Raw genomic sequence first — 13,501 nt, 5'->3', positions numbered from 1 at the left:
ATGAATGGGCAGTGTCTGAAGAGGGTACAGCAAGCGAGGCGTCAGATTCATCTTACAGGATACCCGATGTGACATGATGAGATGGACATGTGTATGTAAGGTGCCTAGCACACAAATAACTATGCTGTGTTCCTTTTTTTTCTTTATTTGCTTGAAATAGTTAAATATAAGGTATGTACGTGGCTGACTCAGTCCTGACTCACTGATAAGAAATTCCAACTATAACTTCCTTGCAGAAATGGCTTCTAAGAGCAAGAAAGAGATAAAAATGGGAAGTTCTTATCAGTGAGGTTCACACTGTAGTCACTTCCTGTCTGAGTCAGGACTAAGTCAGCCATTTACATACCTGTCTGAGTCAGGACTAAGTCAGCCATTTACATACCTGATATTTAACTCTTTCAGGCAGAGAGAGAGACACAGCATAGTTATTTGTGTGCTATGCACTATACATACCCATGTCTATCTCATCATGTCACTTCAGGTATCCTTTAAGGATGTTGATGTGGCCTGTCCATGAATGGACCATCCCATCCCACCTTTGCAGATCCTCCGCAAACCTACTCAGTAGGGACAAGAAATTCTCCTTATATAGCCTAGCTGGATCTTTAGTAATCTTCAGTCCAAGATAAGTGATCTGATCTTCCCTCCAATGAAAGGGAAGGAAATGTTATTGCCACACCTCTTGATTTCCTACCCTCGTAGTTACCGCACACCCAGTTACAATAATTTCTATTATGCAACATTTCAGAAGCCTTACCCACCAGGAAATGCATTTCTTGCAACAAAATTATTTTTACTCCTTGTTACACCGATACAGAATATTTGCCCGTTTGGTTGGTTTATTAAAACCTTTTACATTTATAGAGCATAATTTAATGGCCATAGATATTTACACAACCACACCATAGCATATCCATCAAAGTCCACTGAGAGAGAAAGTACCACCCCCCAGCCATCCACCTGACACCAAACCCAACCACACCCCAAACAAGCCTGAACCTCAAGGCTAAGGGGAGAGAGTGATAAAAGCTCACCACAGTCCTTCCAACCACCTACAGACTCTGTGTCAGACTGGGAGCTGGAAAATCTGAGGAAATCCACTTGCTGGACAAGCAGCAGTAATCAGGTGTTGTTGCTCACAGTGAATACTTGCCGCAGGTCTCTGTTGGGAGTGATAACACAGGGTTACTGCTGCTTGGCCAGCAGGTGAATTTCCTCAGTTTTTCCACCTCCCAGTCCGACACTGTACAGACTGTCTCACCACCCTGAGGGGAAGTTGAAAGCAATGGCAATCCCGGACAACTCCTCCACAGCACTCTGCTCCTAAATCTAACAAACTTTAAACATTGAGCATTGCTGCTAATGGTCACACACATTGGAGAAATAACACACCCAATCCTGCCTATACATATTAAGACTACTTGTAGCGCTGCCCTCTATCCGACACCTTTGGGAGGGCACATCTCCTGTAAAAATAAGGTATTAGGTGTACATTCTCAAAGGGAAGGTTCAGGGAGTCTGGAAAAAAAAATAAAAATCCATATCCACTTACCTGGGGCTTCCTCCAGCCCGTGGCAGGCAGGAGGTGCCCTCGCCACCGCTCCGCAGGCTCCCGGTGGCCGACCCGACCTGGCCAGGCCGGCTGCCAGGTCGGGCTCTTCTGCGCTCCGACGGGCTCTTCTGCGTCCCACGCAGGCGCGCTAACGTCATCGGACGTCCTCCGGGCTGTACTGCACAGGCGCAGAACTACTGCGCCTGCGCAGTACAGCCCGGAGGACGTCCGATGACGTCAGCGCGCCCCCGTGAGGCGCAGAGGAGCCCGACCTGGCAGCCGCGCCGGGTCGGCCACCGGAGACGACCGGGAGCCTCTGGAGCGGCGGCAAGGGCACCTCCTGCCTGCCACGGGCTGGAGGAAGCCCCAGGTAAGTGGATTTTTATTTTTTGGGGCTTCACCCTGAACCTTCCCTTTAAAGTAGACATATAACTATTCAAGAGTTTTTCTCCTATCGGTCACTTATACCTCCTCCCCATGAACCAGAACACATGAAAGGGAGGGGCACAACAACCATAACGTTGCATAGAAACCCCAGAAAAATATCTCCAGAGTCATATGAACCAACAGTACAAAGTCACGAAAATAGAATAACAGGTTAACTTAATAAATCTTAGAGTTAGCAGTGGAAACATATATGTGTCCCGACCATCATCATGGCCCACAACTTGCATTAGCAAACAAAAGCATAGTAAAGAAATAAGAAAGGATGATGGATAATGAACCGAAAAAAAGAAGTTTGCCTTCCTAAAACAGAAGGCATTTACAATTATTCAGGTTGGAGTGAGCTCTGAGGTGTCTCCCAGTGCATCACTGCTGAATATGCAAATCATCTCTTTGATGTCCCTAAAAGCTAAACACACCTCCAGAACCGCTGGAATGCAATGATGTGTCAGTTTAATATTACAGAGCCACATTAATCGAACATTCATACAGACTTTTTCAGGCTGGTTGGTCGTCATCATCAGTGCATGGTATGGATTAAAGCAGAATATAACCCAGCATTTCAACATTATTTACAGCATATTATATGCAACCAGCATTTTTTTTTTTTACTAGACCAGCATTGGAAGGGTTACACACAGAGCTTTAAAGTTCCATGGAGAGAAATGCTGCCACATCCGAAGTTTAGATAGATACAGTTAAGTAAACACAATGTAACAAGTGAGGAATGTGACACACACACTCTGACTGTGCAGGAGCTCCTGCACAGTCATAGTGTCACATTCACCACTTGTTACATTGTGTTTACTTAAATGTATCTATCTAAACTTCAGCTGCTGCAGCATTTCTCTCCACGGAACTTTAAAGCTCTGTGTGTAACCCTTCCAATGCTGGTCTAGTAAAAAAAAAAAAAAATAATGGTGGTTGCATATAATATGCTGTAAATAATGTTGAAATGCTGGGTTATATTCCGCTTTAATGTGGATCTATGGGGAAGGACTTGAAACACCAAGAGTTAGGGAGTACTCAGCAAGCTCACGGTGAACCAGGGCTCCTAGGAGTGTGTAAGGGGCTAAAAGAGAACAAAAAAAGCCCTCTTACTAAGATGATATGAAAAACAAGTTTGCCTTCTTAAAGAGAATCTGTACTCTCAAATTCTTACAATTAAAAGCATACCATTCTATTCATTATGTTCTCCTGGGCCCCTCTTTGCCATTTCCACCACTCTTTGCTGCGATCCTGGCTTTTAATCGCCAGTTTTAGGCAGTGTTTACAAAAAAACATGGCCACTAACCAGGAAGTGATGCTTGTATGTATGTACCGTATTTTTCGGACTATAAGACGCTCCTGACCATAAGATGCACCTAGGTTTAGAGGACAAAAGGCAAGGGAAAAAATATATACTAAACCTGGTGCATCCATGGGGAAGGGGTATCTTGTGGCTTATGCCCCTTTGTACCTCATGCCCCCTTGTACCTCTTGTCTCCCTGTGTCCTTCTCTATCCCCCTTGTGTCCTCCTGTGTCTGGCTCTGTCCTCCTTGTGTCCTCCTCTATGCCTCTTTGTGTCCTCCATTTGTCCCCCTGTGTCCTCCCCTGCATGTGCACAGTACAGGGAGTCCCCGACATTGTGGCGGGTTGGAGGTTCATATTAGCAGGCACACACAAGTTAGGAACTCCCTGCATTTGGACTATAAGACGCAGTCACTTTTTGTAAGAAAAGGGCAGTCTTAAAGTCCAAAAAAAATACAGTGTGTGTATATATATATATATATATATATATATATATACACAGTACAGACCAAAAGTTTGGACACACCTTCTCATTCAAAGAGTTTTCTTTATTTTCGTGACTATGAACTTTGTAGATTCACACTGAAGGCATCCAAACTATGAATTAACACATGTGGAAGTATAGTACATAACCAAAAAGTGTGAAACAACTGAAAATATGTCATATTCTAGGTTCTTCAAAGTAGCCACCTTTTGCTTTGATTACTGCTTTGAACACTCTTGGCATTCTCTTGATGAGCTTCAAGAGGTAGTCACCTGAAATGATCTTCCAACAGTCTTGAAGGAGTTCCCAGAGATGCTTAGCACTTGTTGGCCAGCGGTCCAGCTCACCCCAAACCATCTCAATTGCGTTCAGGTCTGGTGACTGTGGAGGCCAGGTCATCTGGCGCAGCACTCCATCACTCTCCTTCCTGGTTAAATAGTCCTTACACAGACTGGAGGTGTGTTTGGGGTCATTGTCCTGTTGAACAATAAATGATGGTCCAACTAAACGCAAACCGGATGGAATAGCATGCTTTCAATTTTGAATAAATTCCCAACAGTGTCACCAGCAATGCACCTCCACACCATCACACCTCCTCCTCCATGCTTCACGGTGGGAACCAGGCATGTAGAGACCATCCGTTCACCTTTTCTGCTTCGCACAGAGACACGGTGGTCTAGAACTCTGTGTGGCATTGGCCTGTTCTCTAATTTGAGCTGCTGTTAACCTGCGATTTCTGAGGCTGGTGACTCGGATGAACTTATACTCCGCAGGAGAGGTGACTCTTGGTCTTCCTTTCCTGGGGCGGTCCGCATGTGAGCCAGTTTCTTTGTAGCGTTTGATGGTTTTTGAGACTGCACTTGGGGACACTTTCAAAGTTTTTTCCCAATTTTTCGGACTGACTGACCTTCATTTCTTAAAGTAATGATGGCCACTCATTTTTCTTTACTTAGCTGCTTTTTTCTTGCCATAATACAAATTCTAACAGTCTATTTAGTAGTACTATCAGCTGTGTATCCACCTGACTTCTCCACAATGCAGCTGATGGTCCCAACCCCATTTATAAGGCAAAAAATCCCACTTATTAAACCTGACAGGGCACATGTAATGATCTGCTCTGCTGTCTGCACAGGCAGACAGCCTTTTGACCATTTTGTAGGTCTGAGTGCTGCAGGTCTCTGGAAAGGAGACCTATCTTCACTCTGCAACTTGCTGAGCTGCTGCTCTGGTGAGGAATTTGCATCCACTTGGCATGCAAATTGCTTAGCTTCTTCCTTTGATGGCTTGCATTATAAATACCATTTCCTCCCAGAATCCCTTGCTGGTCATAGAGGTTTGTTCCTGCTAACTTACCTGGAGTCTCAGCCTTTGCTAATTGTTTGCTAGGATTATCTTAGAGTAATTCCTTGGGAGTGCACTAGCATTCCTTCTAGCGTAGTCAGGTTGTTATTATCTGTATTACTTTGTACTGTCTATCTGTTGCGATTGTCTTGTCGCCAGCGGCGGTCGACAGGAAATCGTTCTGTCTGTCTGGATCGCATTTGCCCTAGCGGTAGTGGTGGTGGTTCCTTCTGTACTCTGTCTGGGAGTGTAGGCCAGAGCTGCGGTGGCTACTGGTTACTCCTTCTGTCTGTCCTGTCTGGAACAAACGCTTGCTGTAGGCTCGGTGAGGTAACCGTTTAGTAAGCGTTCGCGTTCTCTATTCATTTTCGTGTTACATTGGTTAGTTATGGTTGGGGCGTTTTGTCTCTGTTGCGCTTCTCGTGCGGAGACCATGCCATTAGCGTGTTTTGTTGCTGTTGCGCTTTTCTTGCGGCGACCGCGCTTAGCGAGTGTGTTTGTTATTTTCCTTGGCGTTCTGATCATTGTTGTTAGCTGTGTCTTTCTCGCTACACTTGTGCTCTGTCTCTACTCGGTCTTGTGTCACTGTTGGCAATCGCCACTCTTGCGATTGCGTTCCCACTTGGTTTCCGCTGTTGTGTGTTCATCGTCGCCCGGTGGCGACTAGATTGGTGGACACACATACAGAATGGGGCTTTGATTGAGGAGTTTGAGTTTGATTGGAAGGCGTTTTGCGATTTTTATATCGCAAAAAGCGAAGAGATTCTTAATGCTTGTATTGATTCTGTGTACACTTTGATTAACTCTGATGAGTGTGACGAATGTTTTGTGGATCCGGTGATTTGTGTGTGGCAGACAATTTTGGATGAATTGCACACACACCAACCAATTGACTCCAATAAAGAGACACCGTTATCAGATAATTGTTCCTGCCTTTCTGGGGTAAAGCAAGTGAGTTTAAACACTGTGCGATCTGAAATGAATGGGTGTACTAATGTGGTTGACACCTGTGTGAATTCTGAGTTTGAATCTGTGCGAGATAATGCCTGTTTTTCAGGTGTTCCTATGCGCGTGCCCTGTACCATGAGTGAAACTATGATGTCCACTCGCACTGACATTTGTGAGTCCCTTTCTTGCTCTGGGGAGGTTGCTGACTTTCCACCCTGTACTCTGGATGAGTCAATGTTGCCTTGTAGTAAGTCTCCTGCAGGGAGCCCAGAGGCTCGTCTGGGTATTGCAGCTAATTTTATCAGTTTTTCTGCCTGCAGTGAAACTAGACTCAGGGAGTCAATGTTGGTTTCACTAGATATTCCTGTGCATCCTGTTCATGAAGATGAAATTCAGTCCCAGCGTATGGTAAAACCATCCCTTGGACCTCTACCCTGTCCGCACAATGTATTTGATGTTCGGCCCTGTAACATAGATAATTCAGAATCCTGGAGTGCTTTGTCAGAAAACTTGGGGAAAGATGTTCTGGAGGTCTCCGAGTTCCTCCCAAAGGGTGCAGAACTTTTAGGAGGTGCCTCCTGCCCCGCAGGGCCATTTGAGGTATTGCCCACTTCAGCAGGCATTGCTGCTATACTGACTACTTTTGCAGCTCTTGTGAAGCTTCAGTCATGGATAGTCAATGATGAGTTTTGGTTGGATACAATTACAGTCACAGAGACTTCTAAGTCTTCTTTTGAAAGTCCAGTACTGGTGACCACTACTCGTGATCTTTCTCTGCCCGGTCCTGGTTTTGGTCTTGTCGTGACGGACTTTGAGGTTGGCAGTTCCTCGACATGTCCTGAGGTTTCTCTTGTGCTAGTATGCCCCGAGGCGCTCTGTGAGCCAGAATGCCCAAGTGTGTTTCGATTACCAGCATGCTCAGATGCTTCCTCAGTGGAGACATGTTCTGATTTTGCCTGCCTGCATGCTGCCCAGAAGTGGTCCCTGAAAGCCCTGATCTTGATGGTCGTCCTGGTAATTCTGAATCCGGAATTGTCATAGGTTCCATAGGGGTTCTTGATAGTTCTCCATGTGAGCCTGGTGAACGTTCTGGCCTCTTGATCTCTGCGGAGCTTCAAAGTGTTCTGGGAGAAATTTTTCTTGGTACCCTGGATGGGATCAACAGTGGCTTCTCTATTGTAAGGGACACTTTGAATATGTATTGTGGTAGATTTGGTATTTTTGGACGGTGCCTGGAAGGTGGTGGGTATTACTCGAAGAGTGTCGATGGGTTTTTCTCCCATCGTCCTCCAGGACGGCTGCTGCTGAGACATTGCTGTCTCCTGTCACGCTGGAAACACCTGAAATAAATTCTAATGTTAATTAGCTCTGAGCCCATAAATGGAGCCCCTCCTCCCTCTCATCCTCAGTTTTTTGTTGTTTCCCATTCATGCTGGACGCCTGACTAGTTAGCAGTTTGTTATTTTGACTGATATGGGGGTTTTGCCTGGGGCACCCATGTCTTAGTTAGGATTTATTGCCTTATGGTGGCTGGGGCTGGTAACTGATGTTTCGGCCTGGTGGGAGATGGAAAGGGGGTTGTTTTTTACCTGATCTCCTGGTCTCCTTACACTCTCAAGCGAGAAGCCGCCATAACCGCCTTTGGAGCGTGCGGTGAAGTGCGCAGCCGGAAGGAAAATAGCCGAGAACGAATCTCGCGGGGAGACGTCGGGCGTGTGACGTCATTTCCGTTTCTGGCTACTGGTACAGGACGGGAGGGCGGCGCCCGAAACCAGGAAGTGCGGCTATAGAAGCCGCTCTTAGGCGCATGAGGAACGCCACTCAAGCTGCAACATGGAGCAGATGCAGTCCTCCAACACAGCAGCACAGGATACCCCGGCGGCTACTTTACAACAGGCTGGCACAAGCCCGCGGGTATGTGGAAAGGAGGTTGATGCTGAATTGTTTGCTTATAACATATGAGGGCAGCATTAGAATAATGTATGGTTTCTGTTTATGTTTTCCCCACAGAAAGCCACAGCAAAGCTGAAAATAAAATGCAGGGTCTGCAATGCTAGGCTTCAGGAGGGGGCAGCTAGGGACATATGTAAAGAATGTCACTTACAGTCTAAACAGTCTACTACTTCTAAGGGAGAAAGTGCTCAGGGTACAGTGGCCTTACTACAGTTGATGCAAACTGTAAAAGATGAGATTAGAAATACTTTTACTGCATTCAGATCAGCCTTCTCTGTAAATCAGGATCAGACTCAGAGTTCAGCCTCCACCACAATAGATCAACAGGCAGACCCACACTCTGGCCAATCTGCTATTGATCTATCAGGTCAGACATCTTTGCGTTCCCAGACGTTACCTTGTGGCCAGTTGCAGGAGTCTTCTGAAGTTTCAGAGGAAGGAGAAGCCATAGAGTCAGACACCTCAGAGAAATCTAAAACAGTGAAAGCCACTCGTTATTTATTTTCTGCTGAAGATACTGAAGAGGTATTAAAAGCAGTATATGATTCAGAACAGATTAAATCTGATTTGTCGGTAAAGTCTGTTCGGGATGATATTTATAAAGGTCTGATAATGAAAACAATGAAGGTTTTTCCCATACATGACTCTATTAAGGAACTCATTAGATCCCAGTGGAAGGATCCAGAAAAATGTCTCTTTATTCCTAGATCCTTCAAAAGGAGATTTCCCTTCAATGATGAGGAGGAATCGCCTTGGACAAAGTGTCCAAAATTGGATGCTGCGTTGGCTCAGTATTCAAAAAATTCAGATTTATCATTTGAAGATGCGGGCTCCCTTAAGGATCCCATGGATAGAAAGGCAGAGGCGTTGCTCAAGAGAGCATGGGATGCAGTGTCTTTTTCCTTCAAACCGGCCATTGCATCCATTTGTTTGGCCAGAAATCTGGTTAGATGGGTGGAAGGTTTGCAGAATCATTTAATTGCAGGCACCCCCCACGAAAAGATTCTGGAATCCTTACCGGTGATTTCTAAGTCAGTGGCTTTTCTGGCAGATTCCGCATCAGAAAGTTTAAGATCATCTGCCAAAGCAGCGGCCTTAGTCAATTCCTCCAGACGGGCAGTTTGGTTAAACGCCTGGGAGGGCGATTCTGCTTCTAAACATCATTTATGTTCCAGGGAGAGTTGTTATTTGGGAAAGACCTTGATGCAGTCTTGGAAAGGTCTTCTGACAAAGGTAAAAAATTTCCAGACAAAAGAAAGAAAATCCTTAAAAAACCGTTTGTGAATAAAAGGAACCCTCCAAGGGGGGAATAATCGGCCAGGGGTACTTTTCAGTCCAAAAGATGGACATATTACGCAGGCAGGGGTAGGGGGTCCTTTCTATTTAACCGACCACAGGGACCGTCCACAAAGCCAGCAAAATGACTATCGGGAATCTGTAAGGGGGAGGTTAAAAGTCTTTCTTCCGGCTTGGAGGGAGATAACCAAAAGTCCTTATGTATTGAATTTGATTCAGTTCGGTTACCAAATCGAGTTCAATTCTGTCCCTCCTTCCAGCAGATTAGTGACGGGTATTCTGAGAGATCCTCAGTGGGCACGAGCCCTAAGGGATTCAGTAATATCATTACTAGAAAAGAATGTGATCATGAGGGATCCACCACAGGAACATTTCCAGGGGTTCTATTCAAAGGTCTTCCTGATACGCAAGCCGTCAGGGAAATTCCGTATGATCTTAAACCTAAAACCCCTGAACCCTTACATTGTGGAGAAAAAGTTCCGGATGGAAAGCATTACCTCTGTAAAAAAAACTCGATGTTTCCAGAAGCTTTTCTTGCGACTTTGGACTTAGAAGATGCGTATCTTCACGTGCCGATACATCCAAATTACCAGAGGTTCCTAAGATTTGCGATTCAGATTGGAGAGTTGATATGCCACTACCAATATCGAGCTCTACCGTTTGGAATTACGTCTGCGCCGAGAATTTTCACGAAGGTCTTAGCAGAGGTAATAGCTTTTCTACATCTCCACAATGTAAGGGTTCTACCTTATCTGGACGACTTCCTGTTTCTAGCGGAGTCCGAGGAAGTTTTAAAAAAGCAGCTAATTTTTTCAATGGAATGGTTAACAAACCTAGGTTGGATAATAAGCAAAGAAAAATCCCAGCTGGTTCCAACTCAAAGAATAGTATTTTTGGGGTTGCTATGGGACACCACAACTCAGATGGTGTACTTACCAGCGGAGAAGGTGGAAAAGATAGTATTGAAAGCTCAGGTTTTTATGAAAGAGGAAAGTGTATCCCTAAAAAATGTCATGTCTCTGCTGGGACAAATGTCCTCAACGTTCCCAGCAGTAGAGTGGGCGCAGGCTCACTCAAGGGACATCCAAACCTGGTTTCTTTCAGTCTGGGACAGAAACCAAAGGTCGTTGGACAGTTGTTCAGTGCCCAGTACAGGTGCTGAGATCCCTTCAGTGGTGGACTTGTCAAAGGCACTTGTCACAGGGGAGGAAGTGGGTCCAGACATCCCCGGCAAAAGTCTACACAGATGCCAGCTCAAGGGGGTGGGGAGCCCATTACTCAACTTTCCAGGTCAGCGGCCTGTGGGATCAGAAAATGATGGAGGCCTCATCAAACTTCAGAGAATTGATGGCGGTAAAACTGGGACTTCAACATCTACAGGTTCATGTAGCAGGAAGGGAAGTCTTAGTGTACTCAGACAACATAGTTACGGTATCCTACCTGAAGAAACAAGGGGGAACCAGAGTCTGGAATCTGCGAGATCTCGCATTATCAATAATGACTTGGGCAGAGTTGAATCTCATTTCACTAACGGCAGTTCACATTCAGGGAATCAGGAACAGATGGGCAGACTCACTCAGCAGGGGTATGTCAGTAGAGGCAGAGTGGCAGCTAAATCAGCAGATTTTTCTGCAGATTGTGCAGGAATGGGGATGCCCAATAATGGATTTATTTGCGACACCACAAAATACAAAGGTAGGGGACTTTTGTTCCTTACATCTGACGGTGCCGGAGGATCGATTGGATGCATTAGTGGTGGAGTGGCCGACAGGACTTCTCTATGCCTTTCCCCCATTCAAACTGATTCCCAGAGTTCTCAGGAAGATACAGATGTCAGATTGCACAGTGATATTTATAGGGCCATACTGGCCCAGAAGGACCTGGTTCCAATATCTACAACACCTGGTCATCAGGGGTCCATGGTATCTGGGCAACAGAGCAGATCTCTTGATGCAGGAGGGACGGCTTCACCCCAACCCTCGACTTTTAAACCTCACTGCTTGGATGCTGAGGAAAGCATCTTAAGAAAAAGGGGGTTTTCAAAAGAAGTAGTTTCCACTTTGGTTAAGTGTAGGAAACCATCAACAAAAAAGAAATATGGTAAAATTTGGAAAGCCTTCTTAAAGGGAAGGTTCAGGGAGGGGAGTAAAAAAATAAAAATCCATTTCCACTTACCCGGGGCTTCCTCCAGCCCGTGGCAGGCAGGAGGTGCCCTCGCCGCCGCTCCGAAAGGCTCCCGCTGGTCTCCGGTGCCCGACCCGACCTGGCCAGGCCGGCGGCCAGGTCGGGCTCTTCTGCGCTCCAATGGCCGGCACTTCTGCGTCCCACGCCGGCGCGCTGACGTCCGCCGGGCTGTACTGCGCATGCGCAGAACTACTGCGCATGCGCAGTACAGCCCGGCGGACGTCAGATGACGTCAGCACGCCGGCGTGGGACGCAGAAGTGCCGGCCATTGGAGAGCAGAAGAGCCCGACCTGGCCGCCGGCCTGGCCAGGTCGGGTCGGGCACCGGAGACCAGCGGGAGCCTGCGGAGCGGCGGCGAGGGCACCTCCTGCCTGCCACGGGCTGGAGGAAGCCCCAGGTAAGTGGAAATGGATTTTTATTTTTTAACCCCGCTCCCTGAACCTTCCATTTAAGCTGGAAGGAAAAAAATGATGTCAGGTCTAATGACTTAAGATTTATATTAGAATTTTTACAAAATGGGGTAAAATTAGGGTTAGCAGTTAGCTCCCTAAGGGTACAGGTATCCGCCCTCTCAGTCTTTCTTAATAGACATTTGTCCAGGAATACTTTTGTAAAGAATTTCCTTACCACGGTGGCCAGGACTCAGCCAGTCTCTGTAAAATTAGTCCCACCTTGGGACTTATCATTGGTTCTTGACTTCCTTACCTCAGAGAGGTTTGAACCTTTGTCAGAAGTATCTTTAAAATTTTTGTCCCTGAAAGTGGCCTTTTTAGTTGCAATCACTTCGGCTAGGAGAATCAGCGATATTCAGGCCTTGTCCATAAAAGACCCATACATGGTGGTGCATCCCGATAGGATAGTGTTCAGACCAGACCCGGCCTATTTACCCAAGGTAGCTACAGCCTTTCATAGAGCTCAGGAAATAGTTTTGCCTTCTTTTTCCACAAATCCAACGAATGATAGAGAAAAAAAGTGGAGTACACTGGACGTTAGAAGAGCAATTCTTATTTATCTCCAGCGTACGGCTGAGTGGCGAAGGTCGAGTCATTTGTTAGTTTCTTATGCAGGATCAAGTAAAGGATTACAGACATCTAAAGGCACCATTTCAAGGTGGGTGAAGGAGGTAATCACATTAGCTTACAAGGACTCTAAAATGGCAGCACCTTCTAAATTGACAGCACACTCTACTAGGTCTTTAGCCACTTCATGGGCAGAAAGGTCAGGGGCAAGCTTAGAGCAAATTTGCAGAGCTGCAACCTGGTCTTCATATACCACATTCATCAGACATTATCGGGTCGAACTACTTTCAAGCCAGGACCAGAGTTTTGGACGGAAAGTTCTTCAGGCCATTATTCCTCCCTAAAGGTAAATTTCTCGCTGGTCTCAGCAGCAGCCGTCCTGGAACATGCCCATCAGTACTACAAGCCTCAGCGTAACACCCATCAGAACTGTGAATGCCAGAGAAAGTCCCAGCTGCTTACCGGTAGCCGTGTTTCGGCGAGTCCTCCAGGACGGCTGCCTGAGTGCCCAACCCTAAAAAAAAAAGGGGGGGGATGATCTTATTTGTATATATTTAATATGCGTATGAATGGGTACTCGGTGAGAACTGAGGATGAGAGGGAGGAGGGGCTCCATTTATGGGCTCAGAGCTAATTAACATTAGAATTTATTTCAGGTGTTTCCAGCGTGACAGGAGACAGCAATGTCTCAGCAGCAGCCGTTCTGGAGGACTCGCCGAAACGTGGCTACCGGTAAGCAGCTGGGACTTTCTCTGGCATTCACAGTTCTGATGGGTGTTACGCTGAGGCTTGTAGTACTGATGGGCATGTTTCGGTGGCTTCTGCTTCCGATTAGTTCGGTTTTGTGAAGATTGACTCTGGAATTGAGCCTTGTCGGGCTGTCCCGACCTTCATGAGTGTTCAGTCAGATTTTTGGGAAATATCAGTTTTGAGAGACGTCTGGAAGCCGTCCCTAGAGGGGGGGGGGGGGGGGAGTACTGTAATGATCT

The sequence above is a fragment of the Hyperolius riggenbachi genome, chromosome 4 (genome assembly GCF_040937935.1).
Source record: "Hyperolius riggenbachi isolate aHypRig1 chromosome 4, aHypRig1.pri, whole genome shotgun sequence".
Taxonomy (NCBI): Eukaryota; Metazoa; Chordata; class Amphibia; order Anura; family Hyperoliidae; genus Hyperolius; species Hyperolius riggenbachi.
The sequence above is the reverse complement of the archived record's forward strand: the minus strand, read 5'-3'. Positions refer to the sequence as shown.